The sequence below is a fragment of the Eubalaena glacialis genome, chromosome X (genome assembly GCF_028564815.1).
Source record: "Eubalaena glacialis isolate mEubGla1 chromosome X, mEubGla1.1.hap2.+ XY, whole genome shotgun sequence".
NCBI lineage: Eukaryota > Metazoa > Chordata > Mammalia > Artiodactyla > Balaenidae > Eubalaena > Eubalaena glacialis.
This window is the reverse complement of record NC_083736.1, coordinates 119,385,410-119,407,282: the sequence shown is the minus strand read 5'-3', so window position 1 is coordinate 119,407,282 and position 21,873 is coordinate 119,385,410. Positions and strand designations below refer to the sequence as shown.

At 37.8% G+C, this 21,873-nt stretch overlaps 1 long non-coding RNA gene across 1 annotated transcript in view; it reads left to right on the top strand.

The window, feature by feature from the left end:
- The window catches only part of LOC133081542 (uncharacterized), a 135,863-nt gene that overhangs the window by 21,153 nt on the left and 92,837 nt on the right, over positions 1 to 21,873 (top strand). Inside the window, exon 2 of the long non-coding RNA XR_009698861.1 lies at positions 19,360 to 19,465. This is a non-coding gene — a long non-coding RNA (uncharacterized LOC133081542). The remainder of the gene's footprint in view (positions 1 to 19,359; positions 19,466 to 21,873) is intronic.

Genomic DNA, 21,873 nt, shown 5'->3' with positions numbered 1-21,873 from the left:
CCAGTGGCTGAGCAGACAAGCCTCTTGGGCTGGTGAGTGCTGCTCGGCGCCGAGCCTCTGTGCGGGAGTCTCTCCACTTTGCCCTCCGCACCCCTGTTGCTGCGCTCTCCTCCGTGGCTCCGAAGCTTCCCCCCTCTGCCACCCGCAGTCTCTGCCCGCGAAGTGGCTTCTAGTGTGTGGACACCTTTCCTCCTTCACAGCTCCCTCCCACTGGTGCAGGTCCTATCCCTATTCTTTTGTCTCTGTTATTTCTTTTTTCTTTTGTCCTACCCAAGTACGTGGGGAGTTTCTTGCCTTTTGGGAGGTCTGACGTCTTCTGCCAGCGTTCAGTGGGTGTTTTGTAGGAGCAGTTCCACATGTAGATGTATTTCTAATGTATCTGTGGGACGGAAGGTGATCTCCGCGTCTTACTCTTCCGCCATCTTGCCCTATCCTCGACATCTAAAATTTTTCATCATATGTTTAAATAGCTGCAAAGGATATAATTTTTCAAAATATAGTATATTTTTACATTTTTAAATTGCTATGCTCTATTCAATAGCATTTATTTTTTATTTTTTATTGGAGTATAGCTGCTTTACAATATTGTGTTAGTTTATACTGTACAGCAAAGTGAATCGGCTATACATATACATATATTCCCTCTTTTTTGGATTTCCTTCTCATTTAGGTCACCACAGAGCATTGAGTAGAGTTCCCTGTGCTATACAGTAGGTTCTCATTAATTATCTATTTTACACATAGCATCAGTAGTGTATATATGTCAATCCCAATCTCCCAATTCATCCCACTCCACCACTTTCCCCCTTGGTATCCATACGTTTGTTCTCCACATCTGTGTCTCTATTTCTGCTTTGTAAATAGGATTGTCTCTACCAATTTTTTCAGATTCCACATATATGCGTTAATATACGACATTTGTTTTTCTTTTTTTTTTGTTTGCTCTTATAGTTGCAATTGTGTTATGTTTTCTTTCATGACATTTTAAAAATGTGCTTAAAAAAATTAAAAAATTTAAAAATGTGTTTACATATGAACACTTGCATTTTTTAATTTTATTTTTGTGTTATTGGTCTTATTGATCTCTCCTATTTTTTAAAGAGTAAAATATGTTTACTCTTAAGTAAATAAACTGTAAGTTTGGATTAATTTTGAACGATATTATAAATCTTAATACAGAATGCTTGATAATACTTTCTCTGCTTTAGAAAAGGTGATTTAGCAATATTTATAGCTCTTATTTTTTTTCTATCTTATAGCATATTTATTTTAATGACCTTCTCAGGTCTAAATTACAAAGTTGCATGGTGGATTTATTTTTTCATTTCTTTTTTTTTAAATTGAAGTATAGTTGATTTATAATATTGTTAGTTTCAGGAGTACAGCATGGTGATTCAGTATTTTTGTGAAATATTTCAACCTTACTAATAAGTTGAAAGAACAAAGAACTCCTGTATCTCCTTCACCCATATTACTCAATGGCTAACATTTTAGCATATTGGTTCCATTTCTCCCTTTCTCTGTAGACACACACACCCACACACATGAACACACACAATCATTACTCTTTTTTTTCATTACTCTTTTTTACAAACCAATTGGTTTGATAACAAAGTTCAGATATATGCCCAATCATCCCAAAATACTCCAGTGTGTACTTCTCAAAAGCAAGGATGTTATCTCTCATAGTCGCAAATAAGACCATCAAAATCAACAAATCAGCATTGATACAGCACTACCATCCAAATTACAGATCCTATTCAAATTTTGCCAAGTGTACAACTATGCCTTTTTATTTCTGGTCCAAGATCCAATCCAGGATCACATGTTACTTTTAGTCTTCACTTATTTATAGTCTCCACAGTCTAGAACATTTTCTCAATCTTTTCTTGTTTTCATGACCTTGAGCGTTTAATAAGTACACGTCTTCCATTTTGTATGACGTCTCTCAACCTGGGTCTATTTGGTAATTACTCCTGTTGAAACTCAAGCCATGCAACTCTGGCAGAAAGAACACAGAAATGATAATATGCTTTAAACAGTGCATCAAGGGGCAGTGATGGCAATTCTGTTCCACCAATGATGATGGTAGTCTTCTTTACTTGCATAAGATGGTGTCTTCCAGGTTCTCCATCTTAGAGTCATCATTTTTCCCCTTATAATTTTTGCCTTTTTTGAGGAGATACTCTGAGGCTATTCCACTACCCCGTTCTTCAATCAAACACCCACTAACTTGCCTTGATGGTTCCTGCCTAACTTAACTGCTACTATGGTGATTCTCAAATGATGAATTTCTCTTTACATTATTCCTTTTACATTCATTAGCTTACATTCTACTCTAAAGAAGAACTTTTATTTCTCCTCCTTTTAAAAAACTCATTAATCTTTTGTATTTATATGGACTTATGGATTCCTATATTTATTTGGTTGTAGTCGTTCACTATCATTATTTATTTTGATACTCAAATTATCCTATATTTGGCTAGTGGGAGTCCTTTCAGGCTTGCTCCAATGTCCTTTTGACACATCCTCTTCATTCTTTGATTGCCTCCTTATGTGTCAAATACAATAAGATGTTCCAGGATCATCTTGTACTTTTCCTGCTCTGGTCCCATAATCGGTCATTTTCCAAGGAGCCTTGGTTCCTTTTAAATAAGGGTGATAATTATAAACCAAGATCTGTGCATTCAGTGCCCTCTAGTAGACAGAGCTAGGAAATATTTTTGTATATATGTGTATGTGTGTGTACACAACACACTCACACCCCACATACATCTATATTTATTTTTCTGTGAATGCCTGTGATTAATACACATCAATATCTCCAATTCAAATCCAACATCCCAGGGCTCTTTCTAGCCTTCCCCTTTCCATATTTGTAAATCCCTTCTCCGACAGTGAGACACCTAGCTCTCATTATTCTCAATATGTTTACTGATATGTTCAATATTCTTATATATAATCAATTTCCTGGCTGGTGATTTCCTCAGCCCACTGGCTCCTCAGCCTTGTCACCTTCTAAATCTCAGCCACACCACCATCTCCAAGAGAAGGGAAAAGAAAAGGAAGAAGAATGTTCTTACTGTTTTTAATAATTTACATGTATTTGTGTTGTTGATTTAAGGTATACAGTCATATCATCTGTGGAAAATAAAAAAAAATTAACTCCTCCTTTTCAATGTTGATGTCTCTTTCTTCTCACTCTTAGCTATTTGCTCTAGAAAGTTCTCAAATAATGTTAAGTAATAGAGATAATAGTGGACGTCTCTGCCTTATTTCTGACAAATAGTAACACTTCTAGTATCACTATACCATTTAGCAATATGCTAATTATTTTCTTGTTCTCACTTTATTTCTTTATTATTCTTTTTCTGTTCATTTTGTCCTGTTTTATTAATAGTTTGCTTTTATTAGTCAGGCATGGCCATTGAATTTTATAAAAAGACATGTATTTGGAAATGATTATAAGATTTTTCTTTGACAAATTTGCATGTTTAATTTTATTAATAGGTTTCCTAATATTGAATCTTCCTTGCATTTCTGGTTTAAACTCACTGTCTTGGTGTATTTTTCTTTTAATGGACTGATGGCTTCTAACTGTTGACATTTAATTTGTTTTTTTTTTCCATTGGTGTTAAGAATTGGAAATTGATTATAGTTTTCTTTTATCAGGTTTTTTGTATCTGTTTGGAAACTTTTCTTCTCTCTCTTGTTCTATAACACGTTAAACAGCATTAAAGTACTTTGTTTCTTTAAAATCTGATAGAATTGGAGACTTCCAGTTTTAGCTCCAATATGTAAAGAGCTTGGAAGTCATCACTTCTGTCCTAACAACAAGAAATAGCTGAATAAACTGAAAACCACTGACTCTTTTGAGACTCATCAGAAAACTGCAGTTTCTAGGCAAACTGCCACCCCAAAATCTGGAGAAACAGGTGAATTCAGAGTCAAAGGCCAGATCTACTTACCTGGAGTAGAAACTGCTAGAGCCATAAATTGGTAGGAATACTTAAATGGTAATTTTGACAAATTGATTGAGGCTAAGTTGGACCAGTATGTTCTAGTTCGAAAGTAAGAAACTTCTGGGAGGCCACACTTTTATGGATTTTACTTACAGGAACCCCAATAGGTTTTTAAGGTGAAGAACTGAGAAAGATCCCCTTGTGGTTGTGACTGGGGGAGAGGAAAAGTAATCTTTATGAAATATGCTGTGAGCATTCTCCATAACAAATGCCTACTGTACAAGGCATAATACTTTACCAGAGCCTTATACCAGCTGGGAGAAGGGCATTTCCATCACTCCAGTCCCTTCTAACTTTCCTGTCTCACCAAACAGAGTGAAGCTATACCACTGAAGAAACACTTGTGAAGATCACAGCCTAGAGAACAGACCCACTAGAAGACTGAAATTTAATAGTAAGATTATACAACACTATACAACCCCTTTCCCTATACCTTACCACCATACCAAAAAGTTGCCAGTATAATAACAGTAGATTACATCTGAAAGAGCTGCAAATCACAGACTCTCCCTGAGGAAGAGTACTTATGGAAACCTCAAATCAACGGAGGAGACAAAAACAAGGACACTGGAGGAATGTGAGGCCTCTGGCACCTATACCTACAGCAACCATAAAATTCAGCCCAACTCCTAGGCAGATTAACATAAATAATTTTACTAATATACCTCAGTTCTTATTACCTGCTACAACATGTCTGGCTTTCAACAAAAAATTGTATGACATGCTGAAAGTCAAGGAAATACACAGTCCAAAGAGACAAATCAAGCATCAGAGCCAGACTCAGATACGGTACAGATGTTGGAATTACCAGACAGGGAATTTAAAATAACTATGAATTAATATGCTAAGGACTTAAATGGAAAAAATAGACAACATGCAAAAATAGATAGGTAATATAATCAGAAAGATAGAAATTCTAAAAAAGAATCAAAAGGAAATGCTAGAAATGAAAAAACACTGTAGCAGAGATAAAGAATTACTTTGATAATCTCATTCATAGACTAAAACTGAGGAAAGAATCAGTTAGCTTGAAGACAGGTCAGTAGAAACTTCCTAAACTGAAATGAAAGGAGAGAAAAAAAGACAGTTCACATACACAAGTCATACACAGGTCAGTATACATACATATATTTGCTTTCTCTTTCAGGTGAGAGGGCCTAGAAGCAATGACACTCCTGTAGCAACAAGCACACCTACCACCCAGACGTTGGTTTTTAATACTGTTCTACAGTAAAAGGAATCAGGGTTCCTTGGAGAAACTGCAGATTCTAGGACTGGGGCAGGAATTTTCAAAATGAACTTAAAGCTTCTAGTGCCAGAAAGTAGGAAAGCATGAAAAAAAATCCCTAAAATGATGGAAGTATGTCAAATGGACAAAGAAGCTAACTAAAAGAGCTCCCAATGGCCAAAGCTGGAATAATTTAATAGCAAAATAAAATAGTATTGGATTATAACCCAAAATTTGAAGTAGATATCCATGAAATAAATATCATGTAAATAAATGATTGACTAAATCATTATATGAGGGAGAGATGATAGATCGTCTGTGCAGAAGAATTCCAAATAATTTCAATAGATACTTCACCCTCAGGATATTCCTCACTCCTTAAGCATGGGCTACACATAGTGACTTCCTTCCAAAGAGTATAGTATGAAAAGGTGGGAGTGAGAGGACTAACTTTGCAGTAGAGAAACCAGACAAATACTACCTCAGCCAGGTAATCAAGGTTAACATCTACAGTGATAAGTCATGATGATAACATGCTCACTTAATATGACATGACTTGAATGGCACTTTACCTCTATGGTCTTCTTCCCAAAAGTCTATAAACCCAGTCTAATCATGAGAAAAACTTCAGAGAAATCCCAATTCAGGGATATTCTACAATATACTTGACATGTACTCCTCCAAACAGCCAAGACCATCAAAAACAAGGAAAGTCTGAGAAACCATCACAGCCAAGAGGAGCTTAAGGAGACATGGTGACTATATGTAATGTGGTATCCTGGCTGGGATATCATGGGACAGAAAAAGGACATTAGGTGAAAACTAGTAAATTTGAATAAAATATGGACTTTAATTAATAATGTATCAATATTGTTTCTTTAACAAATATACAATACTAATATAAGATACTAAAAATAAGGGAAGAATGGTATGGGGTATTTCGGAACTCTCTGTCCTATCTGCAAATTTTTGGTAAATTTAAGTGCCCTAAAATTTAAAAAAATGTATTTAAAAAAAATCTGGTAGAATTTACCCATGAAACAATTTTGGACCTGGTGCTTTTGGGGAAGAATTGCTCTTTGACAATTTTCTCAGTTTCTTATATGGTAATTTGTTTGGTTATATTTTCTATCTATATGTCCTGGGAGTAAGTTTTGGTAATTTTTATTGTTGTAGAAAATAAAATATAAAAGTCCAGGTTTTCAAATTTGTGTGAAGCACAACAGGATTTCGAGGAATACATTTAGGGTTAGACTAGTAAGCTCCCAACTCCTGGACCTTTTACAGCTCCTCCAGTTCAGGCAACTAAATTCCCCAACTGCAAACTCTCCTTCACTCTTTTCTGAACTGTTGCTACTTCTAGCAGAAATCCTAGCAGCAATTTCAGTTCTTCCATTCCAGTCTTGCTTTACTCTCCTGTCTCTCCTGTTATAAGTCAGACTTATAGCCTGGTGCCCCAAGTTCCCATGTTGACCCTCTATTAATTAATACCTCTACCTTCCCTAGCAATGTATCTGTACCTGGAACTGGGCTGGCTTTTTCTGTCCTCTGCTGGATTCATTTGCCTAGACTCCTGCAGAGCTAGAGCTCCATACAGATACCTACACTCTCAATGCTAACTGATTTTATTATCCAGAGCCACTTGCTATCCTACTCTGGTTTCGACCTGTTTCCTAGACCTCCTCTAAGCCACCTGTTTCATTTGCTACCAGGGGACCATTCTTTGGAGCCTTCTCCACATCCTTCCACTTGTTAAGTGGTGCCCCCTGGAGTTATGCAACATGGCAGTCACCATCCCTTTTCTCTCCCCAAGGAATCCCTTCTGGCTCTCAGGAGTTTTCACTTCAATCCTGATAAATGAATCATTATTTTGTACCAGCTTAAGTCAAGGTCCTACCTGATGACTTTTGCAAGGTAAAAGGGGGAATTCTTTCCATCTACAAATTTTTCTCCTTTCTGTTCCCCCCTTTGATGTGAATTTATGATTCCAGGGATCTGTGTTAGGTGTTTCTTGGGGTTTACATGCACAAGTTTCCCTTTCAACAGAAGGTGCCTTATAACAACCAGCAACAGAGAAGAGCAATTTAAGAAAATGCTGCTAAAGCACAGAGGCTAAAGCAGATTGACTTCAGTTTCCAAGCTACACTCTGCAGCTGACCACCAATATATCTGCCTGTCCAGGGATGTTTGAAGGGATTTAGCATTTTGTTCAGGCTTTTGTAGCAAGGATTCTGAGATCATTGCCTTAATAGAAGACACACACCCAGGGGAACGACTACAAACTTCTTTAGCAAAAGAATTTCTACCAACTGGTTTTTTTTTTTAATTTTTATTTATTTATTTATTTATTTTTGGCTGTGTTGGGTCTTCGTTTCTGTGCGAGGGCTTTCTCCAGTTGTGGCAAGCGGGGGCCACTCTTCATCGCGGTGCGTGGGCCTCGCACTATCGCGGCCTCTCTTGTTGCGGAGCACAGGCTCCAGATGCGCAGGCTCAGTAGTTGTGGCTCACGGGCCTAGTTGCTCCGCGGCATGTGGGATCCTCCCAGACCAGGGCTCAAACCCGTGTCCCCTGCACTGGTAGGCAGATTCTCAACCACTGCGCCACCAGGGAAGCCCCTACCAACTGTTTTTTGTAGGAGATAGCATCACTTTCAAAGCAAGATACTTTTTAAACAGAAATCTTTGAAAAAGTTTAAAACAGTTCTTGTTTAAATGTTACCAATTCCCCCCGGTGGGTTCAGGCTATAACAATGGGAAATTTGAGATCAGTGGGATGGAGGAGATCTTTTTGGCTACTAGGGCTATTAATGGAAGTGATGGAGGTTGGAATAACTGCCTGGTAAGATGGTAGATTCTGTGTTTTATGAAAAGTGGGAAGGGGTAGTCAGGCCGATGTCAGATGAGATGTGTTGGGTCCTATGAAAGGGATGTCTGCTCCAGGTAACCATTTACTGACTGGTGTCTGAAATCTTTTAAAAGCCTACAATCCTTGATTTTATATTACAGGAATTCAAAAAGAGTAGAAGATCAAAGAAAGCTGATAAAACTGGGAAAATTTTTTAGAGGAGGTGGAACTGGAAGTGCTGGGGCAAAATCCTGTCCAGGGTCTTGCCTGTCTGCTAATCTGCCGAATCAGAACAAAATGGACAGATTTTGTTAAGACTCCAGAACCTTACTCCTCCACACTCTACCCTCTGTAACATAGGAGGAACCTGGAAGATGCACTTTGAAATCAGTGTATTCACTAGAAGCTTGGGTTTTATAGAATGACCAAATACTTGGGACACAGCAGGAGGGCCACAGGTGCTCACTGGCTGTTCCAGAGATGGGTTGGAGGTGAAATCTAAGCATGAGCAGGAAGCTGTAGCCCTAAAGAGAATGATGTGGAGGTGGGGGATACTGCGTGGGTAAACATCTGTGCCTCCGGTGGAGCTGTATCTACCCATGGGAGAGGAAAATGTTTGTGAAGTCTGGAGAATGTTTTCAGGGTCTAGGTCCCCAGATATGAGTGCAGCAGCCCAAAGCCTACACTTGCAGACCGGTGAGCTTGGTGAACTCTGCCCACAGGATGAGGTCTGAAACTCACCTTTATTTGAAATACAGAAGGCCTGATCCACCCCGGCTATTTCCACATCTCTGGCATTAAAGGGTGTGGTTGCTCCACTGATTCCTAGTACAGAATAGCCCTGGTTGGGGACTGTCAGACCTGTACCTTCGTCCACCACGCTTTGGATGCTCAGAGTGGAAGGTGTTTAACTCAGCATGCATTTGGCTGTGTGAGTGTGGAGTTAAGAAAAACTCTGTCACTCTGGTGAACTTGGACAATTACCTTATCAAATTTACTTCATTGAAAGGAGGGGTACCATGTTGCTGCTGGGTTTCATTGTGTTTTCTTGTCCTTCTGGTCAGAATCCACCCTGGAATTTTTTTTCCTCTCACCTTCTTGTGGCTCTCTCACTCAGCAGAGCTCTTATACAGATCTTTTAACAGCATGAGTCAGTAGGGAAGGAGTTAATCCCACCTGCTTCGGTCTCTAAATATTATTTTATATGCTCCTTGGAGGCCTGTTGCTCTCACCTCCTGCTGTTAATCCAAAGTTTTATTATTGTCTCACTTAGCCAATATGCAAAGCACTCACTCTCCCTTCCCCAGACATGCGTCACCATCCCTAGCCCTGGGCCTCTCCTGAAGCCAGTGCTCAGCTGTTGAATAATTTCATGACTTCAGTGCTGCAGTGGCCGCTTGTAAAGGCCACGTTTTCGTTTTCTCAGAAAAACAAACTGCAATTTAGGTACACTATCACTAGATGGAACTAGTCTGTTAGAGCAACTTGAGGCCAAGTCCAAAAATTTGAGCTCTGGGTATGTTGTTCAGACGTTTTCTAGAATTATAAATCTCTTTATTAAAACTGTTGAACTCCAATTTAGACATCAGAGTAGATAATTCTCTTAAATGCAATAGATGCCCTAGGTAGAGTCTGTTACCTTTTCTTATTGATCTCTTGCTTTCCCTTCATCAGCTCAACTGGAATCATAACTTACAGTCAAAAGTCTCTTCCAACAGGTACTTTTATTCAGACTTGGAGTTGCTTTTACATCAAAGCCCCCTATCCCCAGATGCTTATCCCTCAATGGTTAGCAAAAACCAAACTGTTGATCTCAGCCATAGGCTGTCTATTCACCTTGCCTCCGCTGTTTGAGCTAATTATAGGGAACAAACTCTGCCCACTAAGGAAGAGAAAAGCTTCACAGAGGTGTGATGGTGCTGAAAGTGTACAAGCTACACCCTCCCTTAGTCTCTTTTCCTGAAATCAGAAAAGATACTTTCTTACTTGACACCTTCTAGCTTCCCTCCTCCCATCAGCTCTCTGAACCTGCTGTGGGCTGCTGGCTTAATTTCCACAATAGCTGCAGTTAATTAGTATCCCAGGGTAACTGACTTCCCTTAGCAACAGAGGTAACAATGGCTTCAGCTCACAAATTACCTTAGCTACAGTTTCCTTTCACTGATAAAAACATATTCAACAATACTTAAACAAGTTTTAAACAGAAAATTAATCTGAGGTCCACTCATCAACAAATATTTATTAAGCTCCTTCTGTGTGCAAATCACAGAACTGGCCACTGGGTATAGAGATCTGAATCAGCTATGGTCCTTTCTCTTGGGGAACTCAAAAAGGAATTGGAAAGAGAAGATATGAACTAAAATAAGTCTACTGCAAGGTAGTATTAAATGTGTGGCTTGATCTGAAGACCTGAAGGGTGTCTGAGGAAGGTGAAGGTCTTTGGGCCTGGGGGAGGTGGGTCTTGAACTTGAAGAGACAACTATGGATCCTGACAGATTTAAACTCAAACCCTAACTTTGCCACTAGTTGTGTGATCTCGAGCAAGTTTCTTGAACTTTCTGAGCTTCAGTTTCCTTTCCTGTAAATGGAGAAGACTAAAGTGCACCTCAAAATGTTTATGTAAGGATTAGAAATTACATAGATAAAGCACCTAATACATTGCCAGGTCAATAGTCCCTTTTATTATCATTGATAACTCAGGCTTGATAGGCTTAGCTAGGTGAAAAGGAAAGGGATGAAAATTACTTTTGGAAGAAAGTGCATCAAAATGCTGAGGGAGGGCAACTGGGGCAAGGTTGGGAAGGGAAGGCAAAGGAAATTACTTAGCTTACAATGAGAGACTGGGAGCAGGGGGAGATTAGATTGGAAAGGTAGCTGAGATTTTGTCACAAGGACTCTTAGTTTAAATATCAAAGCTGGAAGAAAACTTTGGAAATAATATGTTGGTCCAAGCTCTTCATTTGATTGATGACGTGACTTTCCTTTCATTGGTCCTAAGTCAGATGACTCTTCATTGTGAAGTAGAGTTTTATTTTCAAATTAAATTGAAAAGTTAATGGTTTTAAACTTCTATAATGTCCCCTCTCAGTAGAGCTTTAGTATACATCTAGCTATTGATATGAGGATAACTATATCCTTATCAGAGGTACTAAAAAAGAGAGACTCCTTGACCTGGACTGGGCCATGAGCTGACTGGAGAAAAGGGGTGAAGAAGAGGTGATGAAGGAACAGTTTGCTGCTCCTGAAGTTTCCCAAGAAATCCCAGGTTTTGATTCTACCCAAGGCTATCTTCACACTTTATCTAAATCAAGAAGAATGTCTGGTTGCTTTTGATTATCAAATTATCATTGCTATCACTGTAAATGATGACAAATAATATCTGCAGTTGTATTTACATAACGCTTCTTGCCTTTTCAAAGAACACTCAAATCTGTTCTCTCATTTTCTTCTTACACCAGACCTGGGGATAGTTAAGCTATCCCCACCCACACCCCACACACATACCACCTCAGTTCTACAGATGAAGAATCTAAGGCCCAGCAAGTTGAAATTACTTGCTGCAGAACACATAGAGAATTAATGACTAGAACCCAGGTCTTGTAACTCCTACCCAGGGCTGCTGACTATAATTGGGAGTACAACCTATGTTGGAGAAAGTGACAACGGATAATCTATGGGATTATCATTCAAAATCCTGTCTCTGGGAAGCCTTGTTCTTCATTACCTTTCCCTGGGTGTCTCTTGGATATCACACGTTCTCACCAGCAGCCTTCCTACTCCTACAGATCATCAACACTCATCCAAAAATCCTGGGCCAGCCACAGTGCTTGGGCTCTTTCCCCACATCTAACCATTCCACAGCATACAACAAATCCTTGACAAATTTCCAATGAGAAAAAAAGTAGCAGAAACCAAATGCCCTCCATCTGTGACTTGATGTGGCCAAGCATAGGCTTATTTCAAAGGGTGCACAGTAGAAAAGTCACTGGGCTCACTCCACCCCCACCCCAAGTCTTGCTGGTGGTTTTTTCCCCTTAGTTAGGTAAGAGGATCTTATTAAGATCTTATTTTTTATAAAACAAAGGCAAACAATATTATTGCAATTCAGTAAATTTACAGAAGGAACCCCATTGGTACATGTTGTTGTATATTTTGTGGGTTTTGTTTGTTTCATACTGAGCATTCTAAAGTTAGATCTTTATATTTATCGGTTTTCCCCATATTTGTGAGAATAGAAAACTCATCAGTCTTTAAAGAGAAATCACATACTAAACAAAATTCCACTTTCTAGAGAAACATCAATGGAAATGATTTTCCAAATATATATAATTTTTAATATCTAGGTATCGACAAATAAATGGACATTTATTGAATACCTATAAAGTGCCATGCCTGTGCATCTCATTTCATTCTGAATTGCTATGATATAGGGATTACTATGCCCACTTTATAGATGAGGAAACTGGTGGATCAAAGATGTTAAGCCATTTAACTTTTACAGCACAGAGATAACAAAATGTAGATCTGGGTCTTTAATCGGTCTTCTAACTCCAGACCCAATGCTTTTCTTAACATACCACAGGAGCAAGTAAAGGAGCTTGTTCCAAAAGTAAAGTTAATTTTTAGTAAAGAACTAGGTAAGCAAATGTTCATGAATTACAGACATTCCAAATTTCAGATACAATTCACTTGGTCACTTAAAAAATAAAAGACTTAATCAATCACAGAGAATTCCACTTAAACATTATCTAAAGTGGTTAATAAGAATGACATTTCCCTACCAACTCCAAATGATAAAATCAATTTGGCAACTTTACCAATAATTTGAACTTGAAACACTAATCTTACAAGAAAGCCTATATATCAAAATTGTCATAGTATGACACAAATATAACAGAATCTTACTTTTCAATTTCTATTAAACTGATTTTTCTTTTAAAGAAGAGTCGGAAAGCCAAAAAACCCTTCAAATCCATTGAGCCCCTTGCATTTTATTTAAGAGGTTTCATTTTTCAAGCAAAAACCCAGAAGACAAAACAAGCTCGTTTAATTCACACCCCAGAATTGTAATTGCTCTGCTCGAGCCAATGTCTAAGTGCCTGTATTAAGGGCTTCCCACTGACCAGAAAGTGTTAATCATCAATCTATACAACTTTATTTTATACTTTTAAGCTACTCTTCACTTTCTTCTTGGTTAGGATTGCCTATAAACAGAAGACGCACAGTAATTTTTAATTTCTGATAAACAACAAATAATCAGATAAATATGTCCTGTGCAATAATTAGGATATGATTATACTAAAAAATTCATTGTTCATCTGAAATCAAATTTAACAGGACATCCTGTATTTTTATTTGCTAAATCCGGCAACACTACTCTCGATAAATTAATGCCGTAGAATAGAGATTTCTCAACTTCTTACCCAAAAATAAGTTCCAGAAGTATCAAGGAGTCAAATGGAAGGGGCAATTGTGTAAAGGTATCAGGAAAAGACATGGAAAAATTATATGCAATCTTGAAGTGGAAAGGCCTTTGTAAGGAAGATGGGAAACCCAGAAAACAAAAAGTTTGATAAATCTAACTACATACAACATTTTAAATGTATTTTTTTGCATGAAAATACAATAAACAAAGTCGAAAAACAATTCTGAAGAAACATCTTCAATACATCTGATCCACAGTGGACTGTTATTTAATATGTAAAGATCTTTTACAAATCAATAGGTAAAAGAGAAAACACATAAATAGAAAAATGAATAAAGGCCATAAATACACAGTTCACTGAAAAACAACTACACATGGCCAATAAGCACAGAAAAATATGTGTAACCTTACTAATAATTAAAGCAACATAAGTTAAAACGATAATGAAACATCATTTCCCTCCATCAGATTGGAAAATATCAAAAGCTAAATAATGCCTAGTGTTGGTAAGGATAGAGACATGAGCATTTCATACCTTGTAGGTGAGATTCTAAATTGGTGCAACCTCTTTGGTGCACATAATTTTGCAATATCTATGAATATGAAAAATGCATTTATCCCTGACTCCAAAATTCTCATTTTAGAAATTTGTTTTATGAAAATACTTGTACAAGTATGCAAAGGTATACATATACGAATTCATTGCAGCATTATTTGTACCAGTGAAAAATTGGGATGAAGCTAAATGCCCATTATTACAGGATCAGATAGTGTACATTCATATATTGAAACAATATTCATTCAGTTTAAAATATAATGATTTTCAAAGCTTATTGAGATTAAAGAAAAAGTAAGGATCACCATGGAGTATACCATGTCTTTCCTTTTTTGATTAAAAAAAGATATATATACATACATATGTTTGTATGTGCAGAAGTAGACTGGCTTTCATTGTTACACCCTTTTGTACTCTTTGAAACTTTTTGTATGAAGTGCCTGTATTACTTTTTCAATAAAAAATACCTAATCTATGAAAGATACCTATTTTGGGTCTTTTTTTAAAAGCTTACTTATCTCATCTCTCATTTCTTCTCTTGTTCTTATCTCAGGGTCTATTTGCCAGTTATCACTGTTGTGCCAGTAGGGCCCTGCAGGGAGCTGATGATAATCGGTGGCTTGCTCCCTTTCATAACACAGTCCAGCAATCAACAATTCAATTTCCTTGTACCAGAAAGGCCCTCAGTTGTTGTTAGTATCCAGGAAAGTAACTTCTCCCAAACCCCAAAATTTTAGGGGGCAGAATGTATTTCTCAAACCATGAAGGTTAGGACATACTGCATTTCTTGGATGGTAGCAAACTATTACACCCAATGCTCTTGGGTTCTTTACTGACTCTCCAGCAGATGCCGCTCTCTTCAGTACCTTCAACCATGTCGTTATCCCTTCCTGGAATGCCCTTCTTGCCTAGCTGGCACTGCAAACTTTACCCATCCCTCAAAATTCAAGTCCTCTTCAATTTGTTAATATGGTTTATCACATTGATTGATTTGCATATATTGAAGAATTCTTGCATTCCTGGGATAAACCCCACTTGATCATGGTGTATGATCCTTTTAATGTGCTGTTGGATTCTGTTTGCTAGAATTTTCTTGAGGATTTTTGCATCTGTGTTCATCAGTGATATTGGCCTGTAGTTTTCTTTCTTTGTGACATCTTTGTCTGGTTTTGGTATCAGGGTGGACATGGGCGCAACCTAAGTGTCCATTGATAGATGAATGAATAAAGAAGATGTGGCACATATATACAATGGAATATTACTCAGCCGTAAAAAGAAATGAAATTGAGTTATTTGTAGTGAGGTAGGTGGACGTAGAGTCTGTCATACAGAGTGAAGTACGTCAGAAAGAGAAAAACAAATACTGTATGCTAACACATATATATGGAATCTAAAAAAAAAAAAAAGCTTCTGAAGAATCTAGGGACAGGACAGGAATAAAGACGCAGATGTACAGAATGGACTTGAGGACATGGGGAATGGGAAGGGTAAGCTGGGACGAACTGAGAGAGTGGCATGGACAGATATACACTACCAAAGGTAAAATAGATAGCTAGTGGGAAGCAGCTGCTTAGCACAGGGAGATCAGTTCGGTGCTTTGTGACCACCTAGAGGGGTGGGATAGGGAGGATGGGAGGGAGACGCAAGAGGGAGGAGATATGGGGATATATGTATATGTATAGCTGATTCACTTTTTTATACAGCAGAAACTAACACACCATTGTAAAACAATTATACTCTAATAAACATGTTAAAAAATATTTTTTAAAGGAATATTACTCAGCCATAAAAAGAAATGAAATTGAGTTATTTCTAGTGAGGTGGGTGGACCTAGAGTCTGTCATACAGAGTGAAGTAAGTCAGAAAGAGAATAACAAATACCGTATGCTAAGACATATATATGGAATCTAAAAAAAAAAATAGTTCTGAAGAGCCTAGGGGCAGGACAGGAATATAGACGCAGACATAGAGAATGGACTTGCAGACACGGGGAGGGGGAAGGTAAGCTGGGACAAAGTGAGGGAGTGGCATGGACATATATACACTACCAAATGTAAAATAGATAGCTAGTGGGAAGCAGCTGCATAGCACAGGGAGATCAACTTGGTGCTTTGTGACCACCTAGAGCGGTAGGATAGGGAGGGTGGAAGGGAGACGCAAGAGGGAGAGGATATGGGGATATATGTATGCGTATAGCTGAGTTACTTTGTTATACAGCAGAAACTAACACACCAGTGTAAAGAAATTATACTCCAATAAAGATGTTAAAAAAAAAAAAAAAAGATTCAAGTCCCACTTTTCCTCCAGGTTGACTTTCATGATTATTTCAACCCTGCTCAGAACACCGTTCTTTTCTTCCTCTGACTTTGTGTCTTACTTTCTTAAAAAGATAATAGATATTCCAAATAGTTCTTTCATAAAACATTTTTCTTAAGTGTAACCAACATATAGGAATTAACTATATAATGTTATTTAAGTTACACTGGTTTTAGTCAATTAGAACAGGGTTCAACATTTTTACAGAACTTTAGGCAAATTATTTAATTTTTCTGTGTCTCAACATCTCCAATTTTAAACTGTGGCTAATAATATCTACCATATAAGGATATCATTGGTATTAAATGTAAAGTGACTTGCACCATACCTAGTACATCATAGATAGTCAATTGATCTTAGCCTAGGAACATCTCTTTCTCTGACCAATTCCTTTACCATCACTGAGAAAAGATTAATAAACTTGAGGTTAATAGACCCCAGAATGAAATTTAAAGTATATATTGTGGATTTCTTTCTTTACTTTCCCTACATATATTTTTTTGGTTTTCTTATTTTATCTCCCTTTATTATCTCAAGGCCTATTTGTGTTCTGAATCTACTACTCATCATCTGTGTGACCTTGGACTATTTACTGAATTTATTAGAGCCTCAGTTTTTCCATCCTAAAACAGGGTTGATAATGCTGTCCTTATAGGGTTGTTGGGAAGTTTAAATGAGATTATGTATGTGAATGTGTAAAGTGGTAAAGTGCTACAACAATCTGAAGTGTTCTTATTAAATGTTCATGGAGGGTGAGATTTTAAAGTGAATAAAAGCCTTTGGAGTCTCAATGATTTATTTTGCAGTTCAGATTGATGTGTCATTTTTAGTTGGTTCACAAGCCATATTTCCAGCTGTCATCCATCAACACTTTGGCCACTGCCTGTTCTTGGCTGCCTGTCTACATGGAATTAGTTACCCTTCCTAGTACAGCCTAGTTTTCTCCAGACAAAATCCCTTTTCCCAAAGACAGAGATCCTCTCGCTGAGTGTTTCCAACGGGCAAACCCCTTCTTTTGAATCTACGTCATTCTTTCTTCTTTATTTTTCGGTCTTAGAGATGTTGAAACATTTTTAAAAATTAATTAATTAATTCATCAACTCAGTCCACAGATATGTATTGGGCACCTACTATGTGCTAGATCTAGTGTCTAAGTTTTGGGGCTACAGAAGTAAATAACGCACATTCCCAGCCCTCAATGACTTTACAGTTGAATAGGGGACACATGTGTAAACAAATGTTTACAATTCATTTTTTATAATAAGTAACAATAAAAATTTTTACCAGCTACAGAGACAGCGCGTTCAGGAAAAACTTCCTGGAGGAGGTGTCATTTAAGTTTTGAAGGATGAATTATATTTTGACAGATAAGGAAGGGAAAGATATTTCAAGCAGAGGATACAGTGCATGAAAAGGCATAAAGTTATGAAGCAGCACTGCTAATTTAGAGAATAAATTTCTGAATTATGAAGAGAGACATGAAGAGTGTTAAGAGATGAATCCCAGGCCAGATCATGGAAGTCACTGTAGCCATGCAAAGGGGCTTGAGTAGAGGTGACCACAAGAGGGTAGAGTTTCAAATAGAAGAGCTGCATAATCAGTCTATAGCAGTGGTTGTCAACCCTCATTGTGCATCAGAATCGTGTGAGGATCTTCAAAAATATGGATGTTCAGGCCCTACCCATGAAACTCTTGCTTAACTGATCTATTTTGAAATGCAGATTTTGACATTTTTATTGTCCTTTGGTGTTTTTAAGGTGCATCCAGGGTTGAGAAAATGAGCTTAGAGCTCTAGGAGACCATTTTAATGATAATTTGGAGGATGCACTGGGGATCCAGGAAGGCCAAGGCCATAAGTGAGCAGACCATCGAGGAGCAGAGAGCTATTGCTATAGTATGGGTGAAATAAAACCTAGAAATATGTGACAGATAAACCTAGTGATATGTTAAAAAGATAAACTGTCACCTACCTCAAGGAAATTATTAGCTTCATAAAAACTGGAATCATGTTTCATAATTTTTCAGTATTGGGCATATATAACTGTAGTAAGTACTCAATATTTATACATACACGCAAATACACACACACACACACACACACACACACACACACACACACACTGGGTGGCTTAAACAACAGAAATTTATTACTCACAATTCTGGAAGCTGAGAAGTTTAAAATTAGGGTGCCAGTACGTTCAGGTTCTGGTAAGAGCCCTGTTTCTTGTTTGTAGATGCCCACCTTCCCATTGTGTACTCACATGGTAAAGAGCAGACAGAAAGAGAGCAAGGTTTCCTGTCTCTTCTTATAAGGGTACTAATCCCATCCATAACAACTCCACGCTCATGACCTAATTACCTCCCAAAAGCCCTACCTCTTAATACCATCACTTTGGGGGTTAGGAGTTCAACATATAAATTTTGGGGGGCCACATTCAGTTGATAAGTATATATATGTAATAAATAAATAAATAAATAGTTAATTGAAATGGTTTAACCATTTAAACTTAAAATGGTAAATTTTAAGTTATGTATATTTTCCCACAGTAAAGAATTGGAGAAAAAAATATACAGATTATGTGGATGAGGACACAGACAAATGATCAAACAGGCAGATGACTCAAAACTGGCTATAAGAAGAGAGGAATACAGGAATGAGAGCTGAAAAAGATGGATAATAGAATCAATATAGTAACAATTATCAAGATAATGGAATGGTGAATAGAAATTAATTAATAATTTCACAGTTCTCCTTAAAGATTCAGAACATCAAGTACACATATACAGGATGATTTGTCATGACAGCAATTGGTGTAGAGATGCCCTGGGGTTTTACACTTGCTCCCAGGCTGATGTGAGGCAAGGGTGTGACACAGTTGCTAAATAAAATCATGCAAGTCGAGCTATCAATAATAGAATATGAATGTCTAAAAGAACAGAGGTTTGAGTCTAACAGTTGTTTATACAGGTCAAGCCATACCTGGAGCACTGTGTTAACTGAAAAAGGGAAACATGTCTACAAGAGATCCACCAAGATGGGGAAAGCTTAAGAAGTCATTTCATCTGAGACATTGGTGAGTGTGTTGTATCTATCTAATCATGGTCTGCTTGAGAAGGGTTGCCCAGAAAAGATGAAGCAGATTGGGTAGGTGAATAATCTGTGTTGGTTATCCGGAAACCAAGAAGCAAAAAGTTAAAGGTTATATAATCTGTAGCATTCTCAAGATCTAGACCCAAAGGGTTAACAATGTAAAGTTCCCAAGAGCCTAGGCAGCAGCTGTGAGGCAGACCCACTGCAGCTGCTGCTCAGGGTTTGGCCCCAGAGCACTCCCCTTGTTGCTTCTGCCACTGTCTGCCAAAGCCAGGGTAGGGTCTTGAGAATTTAGAGGTTAAAAGACATAAAAGGGACACATAAAAGAAAACTCCCTTCAAAATCTATAGGGCTGGATGGCAATTATTACTATGTCCAGTTTACAGACGAGGAAATTAAGGCTCAAAAGTCACAGAAAGCAGCGGGGTTGGTGGTGGTGGTGTGATGAATTGGGAGATTGGGATTGACATATATACACTAATATGTATAAAATGGATAACTAATAAAAAAAAGAAATGGAATACAAATCCAGGTTATCATTCACTCATGAGTTTATGTAATATTTATTGAGATCTACTTATGCCCAGCACTGAGACTACAAAGGTGAATAATACATAGTCCTTGCCTTTAGGATACTTATAAATACCTTAAAACAATGCAATCAGGATTAAAATAGCGGATTTTACATTACGTTATATATTCATGTGCTGGAAAACTGTAGCTTAAGTGGAGCTGAAGTGTAGAGCACATGGAGGGAATGATGGGAAGTACATCTGGAAAACTGATTTGGGGCCAGATTGTGTTGGCCTGAAACTGCTATGCCAAATTGGGTGGACTTTCTACTGTATACAGTGGAGAATTATAAACACTTCCAAAGCAGAGGAATTACATGGTCAAATTCATTTAGCAAGATAACTTTAGAAGCAGGTGGAAGATGGACTGGGGGGAGCTAGGAAGAAAGATAACTAAAGTTAATATTACAATAACCCATATAAAAGTGTATGAAGACCAGAACTAAGGCAACAACAGTAGACACATGCAGGGATGGGGATAAACAGATGTGAGAGATTTCTGAGAAGTTGAATTAGTAAGGTTTTGTGACTGATTAGACATAGGAGGTAAACATAAGAAAGACAATGATGATGATGAATTGGTAAAACATTAGACAATTAATGGAAATGAGAGATACAAGGAGAAGGCCAAGTTGAAAGAGGTAGAAGATATTTGGTTTGGGATACATTCTCTGATATCTAGGAGAGAACATCCAGTAAGCAGCTAGAAACAGAACTGAAACTGAAGAGAAACATTTGGGTTAAAGTTATGGAATAGGGGTCATCAGCACTTTCAAGTTGGTTGATGTTTTAAGAAGAGAGGAGGGCAAGGAGAAAGAGGAGGAGGGGAGAGGGAAGGGAAAGGAGAGAGGAGGGAAGGGAAAGGAAGGGAAGAGATTCATGAACAATATGCACAGACTGTCATAGTGTAACTGTAAATTAAATTGATACAAATGAGTGAATGAAAGAATCCCAACATTAAAGTTTGGGTAGAAGAAGAGTATCCAGCAAAAGATTGAAAAAGAATGGTGAGAGAATTAGAACCTCCTAGAGGGAGTGGAGTTGTGCATGCCAAGAACGAATAAAATTTTGAGACTGGAATTGGATGGAGAGAGGACTAAAAAGGCTATGGCAGATTGCCTTGGGGGACTTGGGATCTAGTTGAGGGCCTTAATTCAGTTATTCATAGTAGCAACATATGTGTGATTGTTAAAAGATTCCAGAGAGAGTAAGGAAGGAAAATAGGTATACAGAGAAAGAAACAATCAGAGAAGCTTCCTCTGAAAGAGAGCATTCTGAGCTGGAACTTAACAGAGAAGAAGCTTGGATTACTGAGAGGAAGAGAAATGCACATAAGCATATTGGTCAGCATAAGGGCACAAGGCTGGAATGGACTCAAAGAGAGTGAGAAGTTGGAATATCCCAAACAGTTGGGTTAAGCAAACCCATATACACCCATGCATACTCATTGTGACATCATTATCGGCCCAGTGTCTCAGTCTGATCACAAAGAGATTGCATTATCAGTCAGCATCCTGGTCTTTTATTTTCCCCTCAGGCTCTGCTCCCCAACACATCCCAGGGACTGCATAACAGTGTCAAGATGGTGGTGTCACTATTATTCAACATAGTTTTGGAAGGTTTAGCCACAGCAATTAGAGAAGAAAAAGAAATAAAGTAATCCAAATTGGAAAAGAAGAAGGAAAGCTGTCACTGTTTGCAGATGACATGATACTATACGTAGAGAATCCTAAAGATGCTACCAGAAAACTATTAGAACTAATCGATGAATTTGGAAAGTAGCAGGATACAAAATTAATGCACTGAAATCTCTTGCATT